At 39.7% G+C, this 18082-nt stretch overlaps 1 non-coding gene across 1 annotated transcript; it reads right to left on the bottom strand.

Annotated features, from left to right (window-relative positions):
• Positions 1-12137: 12137 nt before the first annotated feature.
• LOC130953738 (small nucleolar RNA R71) lies at positions 12138-12245 on the bottom strand. Its single transcript, XR_009075900.1, has one exon. It is a non-coding gene; the product is annotated as a small nucleolar RNA R71 (small nucleolar RNA).
• Positions 12246-18082: the final 5837 nt, after the last annotated feature.

The following is an 18082-nucleotide window of genomic DNA, read 5'->3' as shown; positions in this document are numbered from 1 at the left end:
TGTTTTTAGTATGTTTTTAGTATGATCTAGTTAGTTTTTAGTATATTTTTATTAGTTTTTAGTTAAAATTCACTTTTCTGGACTTTACTATGAGTTTGTGTGTTTTTCTGTGATTTCAGGTATTTTCTGGCTGAAATTGAGGGACTTGAGCAAAAATCTGATTCAGAGACTGAAAAGGACTGCAGATGCTATTGGATTCTGACCTCCCTGCACTCGAAGTGGATTTTCTGGAGCTACGGAAGCCCAATTGGCGCGCTCTCAACGGCGTTGGAAAGTAGACATCCTGGGCTTTCCAGCAATATATGATAGTCCATACTTTGCCCAAGATTTGATGGCCCAAACCGGCGTTCAAAGTCACCTTCAGATTTCCCAGTGTTAAACGCCGGAACTGGCACCAAAGTGGGAGTTAAACGCCCAAACTGGCACAAAAGCTGGCGTTTAACTCCAAGAAGAGTCTCTACACGAAAATGCTTCATTGCTCAGCCCAAGCACACACCAAGTGGGCCCGGAAGTGGATTTTTATGTCATTTACTCATCTTTGTAATTCTTAAGCTACTAGTTCCCTATAAATAGGACCTTTTACTATTGTATTTTCAATCTTTTGATCATGTTTTTATGATTGAACCCTCTTTGGGAGGCTGGCCTCACGGCCATGCCTAGACCTTGTTCTTATGTATTTTCAACGGTGGAGTTTCTACACACCATAGATTAAGGTGTGGAGCTCTGCTGTACCTCGAGTATTAATGCAATTACTATTGTTCTTCTATTCAATTCAGCTTGTTCTTGTTCCAAGATATCATTTGTTCTTCAACTTGATGAATGTGATGATCCATGACACTCATCATCATTCTCACCTATGAACGTGTGACTGACAACCACCTCCGTTCTACCTTAGATTGAGTGAATATCTCTTGGATTCCTGATACACGATGCATGGTTGATCGCCTGACAACCGAGCGCTTGCCTGACAAACGAGCCAGCCATTCCGTGAGATCAGAGTCTTCGTGGTATAGGCTAGAACTGATGGCGGCATTCATGAGAATCCGGAAGGTCTAACCTTGTCTGTGGTATTCTGAGTAGGATTCAATGATTGAATGACTGTGACGTGCTTCAAACTCCTGAGGGCGGGGCATTAGTGACAGACGCAAAAGAATCACTGGATTCTATTCCGGCCTGATTGAGAACCGACAGATGGATAGCCGTGCCGTGACAGGGTGCGTTGAATATTTCCACTGAGAGGATGGGAGGTAGCCACTGACAACGGTGAAACCCTTGCATAAGCTTGCCATGGAAAGGAGTAAGAAGGATTGGATGAAGACAGTAGGAAAGCAGAGAGACGGAAGGGACCAAGCATCTCCATTCGCTTATCTGAAGTTCACACCAATGAATTGCATAAGTATCTCTATCTTTATCTTTATGTTTTATTCATATATCACCCATACCCATTTGAGTCTGCCTGACTAAGATTTACAAGGTGACCATAGCTTGCTTTATACCAACAATCTCCGTGGGATCGACCCTTACTCGCGTAAGGTTTATTACTTGCACGACCCAGTGCACTTGCTGGTTTGTTGTGCGGAGTTGTGATAAAGAGTTGAGATTGCAATGAGCGTACCATGTTGATGGCACCATTGATGATCACAATTTCGCATACCAGCCATCTGAGAAGTAGTCCACCGCTTCTCTTGTTTCTGGGGTTAATCTTTCATAGAAAGCTTGGAGACCCACTTTGTCACTTGCTTTCTTATATCTTTCCCATGCTTTGAAGAGTGGTTCTTCCCCTCCTTGTATAAATGGATGTACCCCCTCTTTCAGCTTGATGATCTGTTGGGATGAGGAAAATTTGGCTAGAAATTTGGTAACCAAATCGTCCCAACTAGTGATACTTCCTTGGGGAAAGGTTTCAAGCCATTGTGCAGCTTCATCCCTTAGTGAGAAGGGGAATAACAAGAGCTTATAGGTGTCCTGATCTATACCATCGGGTTTGTCAGCACCACAAGTCTTCAGAAAAGTGGATATGTGCTGCTTAGGATCCTCCAATGGATTTCCACCATAGGAACAATTGTTCTTGATTAGTGTAATGAGTTGTGGCTTCATGTCATGATATTCTTCTTCCGCATAGATTTCTTCTTCAACAATAGCCTTCCCTCTGACTTCTCTTTTTAACCTTCTGATAGTCTGTTCATCTTGACCCTCAGAATTTGGAACCTCTCTTCTTTCCTATGACATGCAAACCAATACAAGGAACACACAGTGATACTTTTTGAAAATTGAGTGCAGTTAGTTGAGACAAAATTTCAAACAGTTAGTGTGTTAATAGAGGCAAATCTTCAAACAATTAGTGGGTTAATTAAAAATTAAAGAAACAGAAAAGAAAAAGTGCTTGATCTAGACCTCCACTTCACTTAATCATTGTCAATCTATTTCAATCCCCGGCAACGGTGCCAAAAACTTGATGTGCGGAAAACGATCCGACACAAAACTCACCGGCAAGTGCACCGGGTCGCATCAAGTAATAAAACTCACGGGAGTGAGGTCGATCCCACAGGGATTGAAGGATTGAGCAATTTTAGCTTAGTGGTTGATTTAGTCAAGCAAATAAAAGTTGAGTTGTGTGATTTGTGATTGACAGAAGCTAAATTGCTTGAAATGTAAAGGGAGAAGGGCAATTGCAGTAAATTAAAGAGCAATCAAAAGTAAAGAAGCTGAATCTTAAAATGCAAGTAATATAAAGAGCAGAAACTTAGATTGTAAGAAATATAAATGACTGAAACTTAAAGTGAAAGAAATGTAAATTGCTTGAATTAATAAAAGGGATTGGGAATTGGGATTGCAGAATTTAAAAAAGAACAAGTGAATTGCAAGGAACAGACAAGTAGAAGATGAATTGAATTAAAGTAGATCTCAAACAGAAGAGTAAGAATGCTTTGAAACTTTAAGAACAGAAAATGAGCAATGCTTAATTTGCAGCAATTTAAAAGAGGTTAAAGATCTCAGGAGTGGAAGAGACTAGATAACAAGTCTAGGTCTCAAATCCTTCCTTGATCCAACAAGAACAATTACAAAAGAAATAAAGGAAAGTAGATTGCAGAAAGAGTAGAAGATGAAGCAGTAAATAGAGATTGAAATTCAATTATGCAGAAATGTAAAACAAGAGATCACAAGGTGAGATTGAAGCAGAAATTCTTCAATTCTTCACCCGAGATCCAAAGCAAGAAAATTAAAGAGTGCTCAAGCAAGAACTAGGAAGAAGAGAGATCAATTCTCCTTCCTAATTCTCCAAGATCTAAATTCAAAAGTCAAAGCTTAAAATGAAAATGAAAGTAAAAAGGAAAATTCAAAAGTGATTCTAGAGGTCCTAATTACATCAAACTAGCTCCTATTTATACACTTTCTATTCTTGGATTTTGGAATTTGGATGGGCTTTTGATTTGGTGAAGAAATGAATTAAGTTGGATTTTTAATTCAATTTTCAGCCCATGAAGAATTTGGTTCCAGGAGGATGCTCAGCTCACAAGTTGAGCTGAGCATTGAGGCCTTGTGTGGATTCTCTTGTAGCGTGCAATGTTGGGGGGGGGGGGGTACTGATGACAAGTCATCTTAGCCTAGTTTCACTAGCCTTTTTCTTTTGTTTTCAATTGAATTATGCACTTTCTTGAGCCATAAGCAAGCCAATTGGGTAGATTTTTATGTGTCTTTTGATTTAATCAACCATAGATGAATTAATGCAATTTCATGAGGTTTTATGCCATTATTATCATATATTATGAAAGAATGAATATCTCATGATTTTGAGCATAGCTTTGATGTGTTTGGTTGATTAATGATAGGTGAAGAAAGCTTGGAGAAAGGTTGAAGCAAGAAGGAATGGCTAGGAGGAAGAGAGAACAAAAAGTTTGAGCAAAAGTTTGCCTCAAACTTTAGCTCAAACTTTTGGAATAAGTGAAAACGAACCAGGGAGCAAAAAGCTTGAGCAAAAGTTTGCCTCAAACTTTTTGGCAAACGTTGGCCTCACAAATCAACACCCTGGAGAGCAAAAGTTTGCGCCAACGTTTGCCTCAAACTTTTTGGCAAACGTTGGCGCCATGAGTGTGCATAAGGGGGCCAACGTTTGAGCAAAAGTTTGACCCCAAACTTTGGCTCAAACGTTGGTAGCAGCAAGGATGGGGTGGCTGATGTAAAAAGTTTGAGTAAAAGTTTGCCTCAAACTTTTACTCAAACTTTTACTCAAGCTTTCATGATTCCAAACCCGGTTCACTTTGGTTCTCTCCCCAACTCCAAGAGCAATCAACCAAGGCCTCTATCAACCCAATTCCATCAAGAGCAAAGGCCCAATTCAAGGCTTGAAGACCATTTGAAGAAAGTGTATAAATAGCTTAGGATTTAAGTTTTAAGGAGAGCTTTTCTTTTTAGTTTTCATAGAGAGTTTTCCCTTGGAGAATTCGTAGTACACTTAGTAGAGAGCTCACTTTACATTTTAGCATTGTTGTTTTAATTCAAGGGAATTTGGGAAGAGAATTGATCTCTCTTCTTCCTTGTTCTTGCTTGAATACTCTTTACTTTTCTTGCTTCGGATCTTGGATGGAGAATTGAAGAACTTCTGTTTCAATCTCACCTTGGGATCTTGTTTAATTTTACTGCACAATTGAATTTCTGTTTCGGTTAATTGTTTCTTCATCTACTTTCTCTGCAATCTTCATTTCCTTTGAAATTGTTCTTGGTGGATCTAGGAAGGCATTGAGATCTAGACTTGGTTATCTAGTCTCTTGGGTCCTGAGATCTGAATTCCAATTTTACATTCTCTGTTTAATGCTTTTCAATCTCATTTACATTTCTGTTTTTAGATCCGATTCAATCCAAGTTATCTTCTACTTCTCTGTTTGTGACAATTTACTTTTCCTTGTTTAATTTCTGTAAATCCAATTCCCAATTCCCTTTATAATTCAAGCCATTTACATTTCATGCAATTTAAGATTCTGCAATTTACATTTCTTGCGTTCTAAGTTTCTGCCATTTAATTTCCTGTTCTTTAAGATTCAGCACTTTAAATTTCAGTTCTCTTTAATTTCATGCAATTTACCCATTCCCTTTACTTTCCATGCAATTTAAATTCTGTTAATCACAAATCTCTCAACCAATTCTTGATTCGCTTGACTAAACCAACCACTAAACTAAAATTGCTCAATCCTTCAATCCCTGTGGGATCGACCTCACTCCCGTGAGTTATTATTACTTGATGCGACCCGGTGCACTTGCCGGTGAGTTTTGTGTCGGAACATTTTCCGCACATCAAGTTTTTGGCGTCGTTGCCAGGGATTGATTAGATTGACAATGATTAAGTGAAGTGGAGATCAAGATCAAGCACTTTTTCTTTAATTTTTTATTAACCCACTAACTGTTTGAATTTTTGCTTAAGCTAACTAAAACTTCATTCTAGCAGTAGATTGAAGTATCACTGGTTTGTGCGTTTCTTATGTTCTGCTTGTATGTCAGGTACAAGGAGAACCACACCCACCTTTCATGAACAAGACGAAAGAACTCTTAGGAGGTTAAGAAGAGCTGAAAGGGGGAAAAATATTGTTGGAGAAGAGGAATCCGAAGAAGAATTCCAAGATATGGAGGAACATTCAACCAATCCACCAGGTGGAGCAGACAACAACAATAACAACCCACCCCAGAGGAGAGTTTTGGCCTCCTATACTTTTGCAAATCCCAGACACTGTGGAAGCAGCATCTTAGCTCCAAATGTCAATGCAAACAATTTTAAACTAAAGCCACAACTCATCACTTTGGTTCAAAATAATTGCTCTTTTGGTGGAGGACCACTTGAAGACCCCAACCAACACTTGTCCATTTTCTTGAGGATTTGTAACACTGTCAAAACTAATGGTGTGCCTCCTGACAGCTACAAGCTATTGCTATTCCCATTTTCTCTCAGGGACAAGGCCACTCAATGGTTGGAATCTTTTCCAAGAGACAGCATCAACAATTGGGATGATTTGGTAACCAAGTTCCTTGCCAAATTTTATCCACCTCAAAGGATCATAAGGTTGAAGACAGAGGTACAAATATTTACACAAATGGAGGCTGAACCCATCCATGAGGCATGGGAGAGATACAAGGCTCTAACGAGGAAATGTCCTCCTGAAATGTTCACTGAGTGGGATAAGCTGTAGAATTTCTATGAGGGCTTAACATTGAAATCCCAGGAAGCTTTGGATCATTCAGCTGGAGGTTCTTTGCAACTCATGAAAACTGCAGAGGAGGCTCAAAATCTCATTGATATGGTGGTTAACAACCAATATTTCTTCGCTCATCAAAGAAACCGCCAACCATCACAAAGGAGAGGAGTAATGGAGCTAGAAGGAGTGGATTCAATCTTGGCTCAAAACAAAATAATGCAGCAGCAAATTCAACAACAATTTGAGCAAATGACTAAGAGGATTGATAGCCTCCAAGTTGCAGCAATTAACACTAGCCAACCATCAAACACATTGGGGCAGAATGAAGAAATTCAAGAGGAGCAACAGCAAGAACAAGTCCAGTACATGCATTCTAGTCCAAATGAAGTCTATGGTGATACTTACAACCCCTCATGGAAGAATCACCCCAACCTCAGATGGAGAGATAGTCACAACCAAAACCAACAAACATGGCAGAGGAACTCAAACCAAAATAATTCAAGAAACAATCAAAACTATAACCAGTAGCAAACTAACCAAAACACTTACAGAAAATCTCAAAACAACCACCCCAACCTCAACCAGTACCAATCCAATAACCAACCCACCAACCAAAATGCCTACCATCCACCACTCACATCTCACAACCCACCACAAGCACCACCTGAATCCCAAAGACTCACTAACTTGGAGACCTTGATAGACAAAATGTTGAAACACCAGGAAATGACAACCAAAAACCATGAAGCTTCCATGAAGAGCCTAGAGAGGCAGATCGGGCAAATCTCCAAGCAAATTTCTACTGAGAGACCTTCAAGCTCACTGCCCAGTAACACAATCCCAAATCCTAAGGAGGAATGCAAGGCAATACAATTAAGAAGCAGGAGAACATTGATGAGCAACAATGACACTACAAAGAAGCAAGCAGCAAGCAGTAAGAGGCCAACAGAAGAGGAGGAGCAAACAAAGGCAGATGAAGCCAAGGATTAAGAAGTGATGCCAAGCAAGAGCACTGAGAAACTCAAAGAGAAGGACAACCAACCACACAGTTTAAAAGAAGTGACTCAGGGACAGCAGCAAGTAGAAAAGAGCATCACACCTCCACTGCCATATCCCCAAAGGTTCAACAAAAAAACTAAGGACCAATATTTTCACAAATTCTTGGAAATCTTCAAGAAGCTGGAGATCAATATTCCCTTGGCTGAAGCACTTGAGCAAATGCCTCTGTATGCCAAGTTCTTGAAGGAGCTTATCAATAAGAAAAGAAGTTGGGATGAGAAAGAAACCATACTGCTTACTGAGGAATGCAGGGCCTTGATTCAAAAAGGGCTTCCTCCTAAGCTTGAGGACCCAAGGAGCTTCTTGTTGCCTTGCACCTTTGGGGGATTGACCATCACTAAAGCAATGTGCGATCTAGGAGAAAGTATTAACTTAATACCGTCTTCCTTGGTGAGAAAACTGCGTATAGAGGAAGTTAAACCGGTACAGATGTCTCTAGAACTGGTAGATAAGTCAATGGTATACCCCACGGGTGTGATTGAAAACCTTTTGGTCAAGGTGGACAATTTCATATACACTGCTGATTTTGTGGTTCTAGATTCAGATGAGGATGATGGTGACTCTATTATACTGGGAAGGCCATTCTTGGCCACTGCTAGGGCTATCATAGACATGGAGGAAGGAGAATTAACTCTCAGAATGCATGATAAGAGTGTCACTCTGAAGGTGTTACCAGAAGCACAGTTTAGTAATGAGAAGAGAGACTATATGGAACTTGACAAGGAAGAATCACAGTTAAAGGAAGAGAGTGACAAGGTGATTTACAGCAACATCCCAAGGCAAAAGATTGTGCAGACTGATGAAGAAGTCCAAGAGAATATTGGAGTATTAGCCACTGAGAATAGAGATTCCCAAGGTAAGCCTATGGCCAGAGAAGAAAGATCAACAAAAGAAAGGATGAAACGCAGAAACAAAACAAAAAGGGGTTGGAAGAACAGGAAGATTCCAAAGGTGACAAAGTGCAACTGATATATCAACAGCTGGGAGCAAGCCAACAGACTGATGACTATTACACTGTTAGCAACATACTCTCATTAGAGCACGCTGAAATTGAACACCAGAGAACAAAGAGGAGGATCACAGTCAGGGGAGACAAGTTGAGGCACTACAAGCACCAACCACCATGAAAGAAATCCCCAATGTCAAGCTAGTGACAATAAAAGAGCGCTCCATGGGAGGTGATGAGCGGATAATTTATACGCTTTTTGGCATTGTTTTTAGTATGTTTTTAGTATCTTTTAGTTAGTTTTTATTATATTTTTATTAGTTTTTAATTAAAATTCACTTTTCTGGACTTTACTATGAGTTTGTGTGTTTTTCTGTGATTTCAGGTATTTTCTGGCTGAGATTGAGGGATCTGAGCAAAAATCTGATCCAGAGACTGAAAAGGACTGCAGATGCTGTTGGATTCTGACCTCCCTGCACTCGAAGTGGCTTTTCTGGAGCTACAGAAGCCCAATTGGCGCGCTCTCAACGGCGTTGGAAAGTAGACATCCTGGGCTTTCCAGCATTATATGATAGTCCATACTTTGCCCAAGATTTGATGGCCCAAACCGGCGTTCAAAGTCACCTACAGAAATTCCAGCGTTAAACGCCGGAACTGGCACCTAATTGGGAGTTAAACGCCCAAACTGGCATAAAAGCTGGCGTTTAACTCCAAGAAGAGTCTCTACACGAAAATGCTTCATTGCTCAGCCCAAGCACACACCAAGTGGGCCCGGAAGTGGATTTTTATGTCATTTACTCATCTTTGTACACCCTAGGCTACTAGTTTTCTATAAGTAGGACCTTTTACTATTGTATTATCTATCTTCGGACATCTAGTTCTTAGATCAGATCTTGGTTCTTCTGGTTCCCTCTCTGGGGCCGAAACCAATGATCACTTTTGTTCTTATGTATTTTCAACGGTGGAGTTTCTACACACCATAGATTAAGGTGTGGAGCTCTGCTGTACCTCGAGTATTAATGCAATTACTATTGTTCTTCCATTCAATTCCGCTTGTTCTTGTTCCAAGATATCACTTGTTCTTCAACTTGATGAAGGTGATGATTGACACTCATCATCATTCTCACTCATGAACAAGGTGACTGACAACCACTTTTGTTCTATAAGCAACCAAGGCTCTAGTGAATATCTCTTGGATTATTTAATCAGAATCTTCGTGGTATAGGCAGGACTTGATGGCGGCATTCAAGAGAATCCGGAAGGTCTAACCTTGTCTGTGGTATTCTGAGTAGGATTCAATGACTGAATGACTGCGACGTGCTTCAACTCCTGAGGCGGGGCGTTAGTGACAGACGCCAAAAGAATCAATGGATTCTATTCCGGTCTGATTGAGAACCGACAGATGAATTCCGCTATGCTGTGACGGAGCATATGCAATTGCTTTCACTGAGAGGATGGGAGGTAGCTGCTGACAACAGTGAAACCCTACACGAGCTTGCCATGGAAAGGAGTAAGAAGGATTGGATGAAGGCAGTAGGAAAGCAGAGAGACGGAAGGGAAGGCATCTTCATACGCTTGTCTGAAGCTCTTACACCTATGATATACATAAGTATCTCTATCTTTATCTTTTATGTTATTTTCGTTCATCACCATATCCATTTGAGTCTGCCTGACTGAGATTTACAAGGTGACCATAGCTTGCTTCATACCACCAATCTCCGTGGGATCGACCCTTACTCACGTAAGGTATTACTTGGACGACCCAGTGCACTTGCTGGTTAGTTGTGCGAAGTTGTGTTATGCCATGGTATTGAGCACCAAGTTTTTGGGATTCATTACCGGGGATTGTTTTGTGTAAAAGTATTGATCACAATTTCGTGCACCAAGTTTTTGGCGCCGTTGCCGGGGATTGTTCTTGTGTATGGACAACTGACAGTTCATCTTGTTGCTTAGATTAGGTATTTTTCTTCAGAGTTCTTAAGAATGAATTCTAGTGTTTAAAGGTGATGTTCTTATCATCACCAAAGCTGATTGATCATCATCAATTTAGCTCTTGAATGCAATGTTCTGCTGAAGCTTAGCTAGCTATGTCTAATTCCTTTAGACTAAAGCTTTAGACTAACATTGCATGATTCCTGGAATTCTCATTAAGAATTTTGATACCTTTATTTTCCTTTTCACCTAATTTTCGAAAAATAACAAAAAAAAAATTACAAAAGCATAAAATCCAAAAATATTTCTTGTTTGAGTCTAGAGTCTCATCTTAAGTTTAGTGTCAATTGCATGTTTCTGTTCTTACTGCATTCATGCATGTGTCTTCATTAATCTTCAAGTTGTTCTTGATGATTTTCTTGTTTTGATCTTTGAATTCTATTGACTTGAGTGTTTTGTTGTTTCCCATATATACAAACTGCTAAGTTTGGTGTCTTGCATGCATTGTTATTTGATTTTAATTGCATTTTTATTATTCCTCATTATTAAAAATCCAAAAATATTTTTAATTTGTGTCTTTTCAAGTCAATAATACAGAGAATTGAAGATTCAGAACATACAGCAGAGGAATTATACAGAAAAAAACTGAGCATTCGAAAATGCCCAGTGAAGAAGACAGACTGGCGTTTAAACGCCAGCCAGGGTGCCTGGCTGGGCGTTTAACGCCCAAAAGGGTAGTAGTTTGGGCGTTAAACGCCAGAATGTGCACCATTCTGGGCGTTTAACGCCAGGATGGCAAAGGGGGAAGATTTTGTTTTCAAAATCAATTTTTTTCAAGTTTTCAAAGTTTTTCAAAATCAAATCTTTTTCAAATCATATATTTTCAATCAAATGTTTTCAAAATCAATTTCTTTCCTTTTTCAAAGATACTTACTAACAATTAATGATTTGATTGAACATTTTTTGCCTTTTCTGTTGAGGAAGGTTTTATGTTTAAATCATATCTTTTCTTGTTAGGCAAGTCATTAATTTTTAAAATCATATCTTTTAAAATTGTTTTCAAACCATATCTTTTAAAATTGTTTTCAAATCATATCTTTTAAAAATTGTTTTCAAATCATATCTTTTTAATCACATCTTTTTCAAAATAAGTTTTCAATCATATCTTTTTGATTTCTAATTTCAAATCTTTTTCAAAAATCACTTGATTCTTTTTCTATTCTTAGTTTTTGAGAATCAATTAGTGTTTTTCAAAATGTTTTCAAAATCTTTTACTTAATTTTTGAAAATTACTTCCCTCCTTCTCACATCCTTCTATTTTTGGACTAACACTATTCCTTAATGCAAAATTCGAACTCCATCTTCTTTGATAAGTTCGAATTTTCTACTTCTATCTTCTACTTTTCTTTTCCTCTGACACCTCAAGGAATCTCTATACTGTGACATAGAGGATTCCATATTTTCTTGTCTCTCATATGAGCAGGAATAAAGACAAAGGCATTCTTGTTGAAGCTAACCCTGAACCCGAAAGGACCTTGAAGAGAAAGCTAAGAGAAGCCAAAGCACAACTCTCTTTAGAGGACCTAACCGAATTCTTCAAAGAAGAAGAACTCATGGCAGCCGAAAATAACAACAATGCAAACAATGCAAGGAAGGTGCTGGGTGACTTTACTGCACCTACTCCTGACTTCTATGGGAGAAGCATCTCTATCCCTGCCATTGGAGCAAACAACTTTGAGCTTAAGCCTCAATTAGTTTCTCTAATGCAACAGAATTGCAAGTTCCATGGACTTCCAATGAAAGATCCTCATCAGTTTTTAGCTGAGTTCTTGCAAATCTGTGACACAGTCAAGACTAATGGGGTTGACCCTGAGGTCTACAGACTGATGCTATTCCCTTTTGCTATAAGAGACAGAGCTAGAATATGGTTGGACTCTCAACCTAAAGAAAGCCTGGACTCTTGGGAAAAGCTAGTCAATGCCTTCTTGGCAAAGTTCTTTCCACCTCAAAAATTGAGTAAGCTTAGAGTGGAAGTCCAAACCTTCAGACAGAAGGATGGAGAATCCCTCTATGAAGCTTGGGAAAGATACAAACAATTAATCAGAAAATGTCCTTCTGACATGCTTTCTGAATGGAGCATCATAGGTATTTTCTATGATGGTCTCTCTGAACTATCCAAGATGTCTTTGGATAGCTCTGCTGGAGGATCTCTTCATCTGAAGAAGACGCCTACAGAAGCTCAAGAGCTAATTGAAATGGTTGCAAACAACCAATTCATGTACACTTCTGAAAGGAATCCTGTGAACAATGGGACTAGTCAGAAGAAAGGAGTTCTTGAGATTGACACTCTGAACGCCATTTTGGCTCAGAATAAAATATTGACTCAACAAGTCAATTTGATTTCTCAAAGTCTGTCTGGAATGCAAAATGCACCAAACAGTACTAAGGAGGCTTCATCTGAGGAAGAAGCTTATGATCCTGAGAACCCTTCAATGGAAGAGGTGAATTACCTAGGAGAACCCTATGGTAACACCTATAATTCTTCATGGAGAAATCACCCAAATCTCTCATGGAAGAATCAAGAGAGACCTCAACAAGGTTTCAATAATAATGGTGGAAGAAACAGGTTTAACAATAGCAAACCTTTTCCATCATCTTCTCAGCAACAGACAGAGAATCCTAAGCAGAACCCCTCTGACTTAGCAACCATGGTCTCTGATCTAATTAAAACCACTCAAAGTTTCATGAATGAAACAAGGTCCTCCATTAGGAATTTGGAAGGACAAGTGGGACAGCTGAGCAAGAAAGTTACTGAACTCCCTCTTAGTACTCTCCCAAGCAACACAGAAGAAAATCCAAAAGGAGAGTGCAAAGCCATTAACATGGCCGAATTCTGGGAGGAAGAAGAGGCAGTGAACGCCACTGAGGAAAACCTCAATGGGCGTGCACTGACCTCCAATGAGTTCCCCAATGAGGAACCATGGGAATCTGAGGCTCAAAATGAGACCATAGAGATTCCATTGGAATTACTTCTGCCACTCATGAGCTCTGATGAGTATTCTTCCTCTGAAGAGGATGAGTATGTCACTGAAGAGCAAGTTGCTAAATACCTTGGAGCAATCATGAAGCTAAATGACAAGTTATTTGGAAATGAGACTTGGGAGAATGAACCTCCTGTACTCACCAAAGAACTGGATGACTTGTCTAGGCAGAAATTACCTCAAAAGAGACAAGATCCTGGGAAGTTTTCCATACCTTGTACCATAGGCACCATGACCTTCAAGAAGGCTCTGTGTGACTTAGGGTCAAGTGTAAACCTCATGCCTCTCTCTATAATGGAGAAGCTAGGGATCTTTGAGGTACAAGCTGCAAGAATCTCACTAGAGATGGCAGACAACTCAAGAAAACAAGCTCATGGACTTGTAGAGAATGTTTTGGTAAAAGTTGAAGACCATTACATCCCTACTGATTTCATAGTCCTAGAGACTGGGAAGTGCATGGATGAATCCATCATCCTTGGCAGACCCTTCCTAGCCACAGCAAGGGCTGTGATTGAAGTTGATAGAGGTGAACTGATCATTCAAGTGAATGAAAAATCCTATGGGTTTAAGGCTCAAGGATATCCCTCTGTCATCATGGAGAGGAAGCATGAAGAGCTTCTCTCAAATCAGAGACAAACAGAGCCCCCACAGTCAAACTCTAAGTTTGGTGTTGGGAGGCCACAACCAAACTCTAAGTTTGGTGTTGAACCCCCACATTCAAACTCTAAGTTTGGTGTTGGGAGGTTCCAACATTGCTCTGAGTATCTGTGAGGCTCATTGAGAGCCCTCTGTCAAGCTACTGACATTAAAGAAGCGCTTGTTGGGAGGCAACCCAATGATTATATTTTATATAGTTTCTTTTGTTATTTTATGTTTTTTGTAGGTTGATGATCATAAGAAGTCACAAAATCCATTGAAAAAGCAAAAACAGAATGAAAAACAGGAAGAAAAACAGCACACCCTGGAGGAAGATGCTGCTGGCGTTCAAACGCCAGTAAGCCTAGCAGATGGGCGTTTAACGCCCAGTCTGGCACCATTCTGGGCGTTTAACGCCAGAAAGGGGCACCAGACTGGCATTAAACGCCAGAAAAGGGCAAGAACCTGGCGTTAAACGCCAGGAATGGGCACCAGCCCGGCGTTTAACGCCAGAAATGCCTCAAAACGTGATTTTGAGTGCCAATTGGTGCAGGGATGACTTTTCCTTGACACCTCAGGATCTGTGGACCCCACAGGATCCCCACCAACCCCAACACTCTCTCCCTTCTTCTTCACCCATTCACCAATCACCTCAACATCTCTTTCTCTTCACCGCTCACATCCATCCTTCATAAAACACCACTTCTTCCACTTTTGGCCGAACCACAAAGCCATCTCCCTCTCCTCCATTTCTTCTTCTTCTACTCTCTTCTTTCTTCTTTTGCTCGAGGACGAGCAAACCTTTTAAGTTTGGTGTGGTAAAAGCATTGCTTTTTGTTTTTCCATAACCATTTATGGCATCCAAAGCCGGTTCAACTGAGAAGGCATAACCTCAAGCCCATCACTAAGAAGAAGATGGAGCAAACAAGAGACCCCTCTCATCATGAGATCCCTGAGATACCTCAAGGGATGCACTTTCCTCCACAAGACTATTGGGAGCAACTGAACACCTCCCTAGGAGAATTGAGTTCCAACATGGGACAACTAAGGGTGGAGCACCAAGAACATGCCATCCTCCTGTCTGAAATTAGAGAAGATCAAAGAATCATGAGAGTGGAGCAACAAAGACAAGGAAGAGACATTGAGGAGCTCAAGCACTCCATAAGACCTTCAAGAGGAAGAACAAGCCGCCATCACTAAGGTGGACCCGTTCTTTAATCTCCTTGTTCTTTATTTTTCTGTTTTTCGAAAATTATGCTTTATGTTTATCCATGTTTGTGTCTTATGATCATTAGTGTCTTAGTGTCTATGCCTTAAAGTTATGAATATCCTATGAAATCCATCACCTTTCTTAAATGAAAACTGTTTTTATCACAAAAGAACAAGAAGTACAGGATTTCAAATTCATCTTTAAAACTAGCTTAATTAGTTTGATGTGGTGACAATACTTTTTGTTTTCTGAATGTATGCTTGAACAGTGCATATGTCTTTTGAATTTGTGGTTCATAAATGTTAAAATTGTTGGCTCTTGAAAGAATGATGAAAAAGGAGACATGTTACTGAGGATCTGAAAAATCATAAAAATGATTCTTGAAGCAAGAAAAAGCAGTGAATACAAAAAAAAAAGGAGAGAAAACGAAAAAAAAAGAGAAGAAAGAGAAAAAGAAAGAAAAAGAAAGAAATAAAGTTGTGATCCAAGGCAAAAAGAGTGTGCTTAAGAACCCTGGACACCTCTAATTGGGGACTCTAGCAAAGCTGGGTCACAATCTGAAAAGGTTCACCCAATTATGTGTCTGTGGCATGTATGTATCCGGTGGTAATACTGGAAGACAGAATGCTTTGGGCCACGGCCAGGACTCAATAAGTAGCTGTGTTCAAGAATCATCATACTTAACTAGGAGAATCAATAACACTATCTGGATTCTGAGTTCCTAAAGAAGCCAATCATTCTGAATTTCAAAGGATAAAGTGAGATGCCAAAACTGTTTGGAGGCAAAAAGCTACTAGTCCCGCTCATCTAATTTGGAGCTATGTTTCATTGATAATTTGGAGTCTATAGTATATTCTCTTCTTTTTATCTTATTGGATTTTCAGTTGCTTGGGGACAAGCAACAATTTAAGTTTGGTGTTGTGATGAGCGGATAATTTATACGCTTTTTGGCATTGTTTTTAGTATGTTTTTAGTATCTTTTAGTTAGTTTTTATTATATTTTTATTAGTTTTTAATTAAAATTCACTTTTCTGGACTTTACTATGAGTTTGTGTGTTTTTCTGTGATTTCAGGTATTTTCTGGCTGAAATTGAGGGATCTGAGCAAAAATCTGATCCAGAGACTGAAAAGGACTGCAGATGCTGTTGGATTCTGACCTCCCTGCACTCGAAGTGGATTTTCTGGAGCTACAGAAGCCCAATTGGCGCGCTCTCAACGGCGTTGGAAAGTAGACATCCTGGGCTTTCCAGCAATATATGATAGTCCATACTTTGCCCAAGATTTGATGGCCCAAACCGGCGTTCAAAGTCACCTACAGAAATTCCAGCGTTAAACGCCGGAACTGGCACCTAATTGGGAGTTAAACGCCCAAACTGGCATAAAAGCTGGCGTTTAACTCCAAGAAGAGTCTCTACACGAAAATGCTTCATTGCTCAGCCCAAGCACACACCAAGTGGGCCCGGAAGTGGATTTTTATGTCATTTACTCATCTTTGTACACCCTAGGCTACTAGTTTTCTATAAGTAGGACCTTTACTATTGTATTATCTATCTTCGGACATCTAGTTCTTAGATCAGATCTTGGTTCTTCTGGTTCCCTCTCTGGGGCCGAAACCAATGATCACTTTTGTTCTTATGTATTTTCAACGGTGGAGTTTCTACACACCATAGATTAAGGTGTGGAGCTCTGCTGTACCTCGAGTATTAATGCAATTACTATTGTTCTTCCATTCAATTCCGCTTGTTCTTGTTCCAAGATATCACTTGTTCTTCAACTTGATGAAGGTGATGATTGACACTCATCATCATTCTCACTCATGAACAAGGTGACTGACAACCACTTTTGTTCTATAAGCAACCAAGGCTCTAGTGAATATCTCTTGGATTCTTTAATCAGAATCTTCGTGGTATAGGCAGGACCTGATGGCGGCATTCAAGAGAATCCGGAAGGTCTAACCTTGTCTGTGGTATTCTGAGTAGGATTCAATGACTGAATGACTGCGACGTGCTTCAAACTCCTGAGGGCGGGGCGTTAGTGACAGACGCCAAAAGAATCAATGGATTCTATTCCGGTCTGATTGAGAACCGACAGATGAATTCCGCTATGCTGTGACGGAGCATATGCAATTGCTTTCACTGAGAGGATGGGAGGTAGCTGCTGACAACAGTGAACCCTACACGAGCTGCCATGGAAAGGAGTAAGAAGGATTGGATGAAGGCAGTAGGAAAGCAGAGAGACGGAAGGGAAGGCATCTTCATACGCTTGTCTGAAGCTCTTACACCTATGATATACATAAGTATCTCTATCTTTATCTTTTATGTTATTTTCGTTCATCACCATATCCATTTGAGTCTGCCTGACTGAGATTTACAAGGTGACCATAGCTTGCTTCATACCACCAATCTCCGTGGGATCGACCCTTACTCACGTAAGGTATTACTTGGACGACACAGTGGACTTGCTGGTTAGTTGTGCGAAGTTGTGTTATGCCATGGTATTGAGCACCAAGTTTTTGGGATTCATTACCGGGGATTGTTTTGTGTAAAAGTATTGATCACAATTTCGTGCACCAGGAGGCAACCCATGATTTAAGATTCATGTCATTTTAAATTCAATAAGCTATGATCATTTGAGCATGAATTTTTTTTTCTTTTCATGAATATACCTATTGAATGCATGCACTGTTTTGAAACATATGCTGAGAATTCTGAGTTTGGTGTGCCTTCAAGCACACTAAACCAGTGTTACAAACAATTTTGTGCTATATGCTTAAGTGTCTTGATAAAGCATACGGCCAAACACTAAGTTTGGTGTCTGCAAGGGTGGACACTATCAGAGGATTCAATTCATTTCTTTTCTCCTCATGAAAATTTAAAAATTCATGCATCAATGATCATACGATTGTTATTTTCTAAAACTTTACAAATGAAAAAAATCATATTCTGTGATGAAGGCATCAATTGTGATTAATTGCTAGCATCTCACATTTACCCCTTAACAGGAAACAAGTTTGGTGTTCATCAAACCTTGATGCACCGATTTAGGGACACAATTGATCCTTCATGAAAAAAAAAGA

Source organism: Arachis stenosperma, chromosome 9 (assembly GCF_014773155.1).
Source record: "Arachis stenosperma cultivar V10309 chromosome 9, arast.V10309.gnm1.PFL2, whole genome shotgun sequence".
Classification (NCBI taxonomy): Eukaryota; Viridiplantae; Streptophyta; class Magnoliopsida; order Fabales; family Fabaceae; genus Arachis; species Arachis stenosperma.
This window is presented reverse-complemented; position numbering and strand designations above follow the sequence as displayed.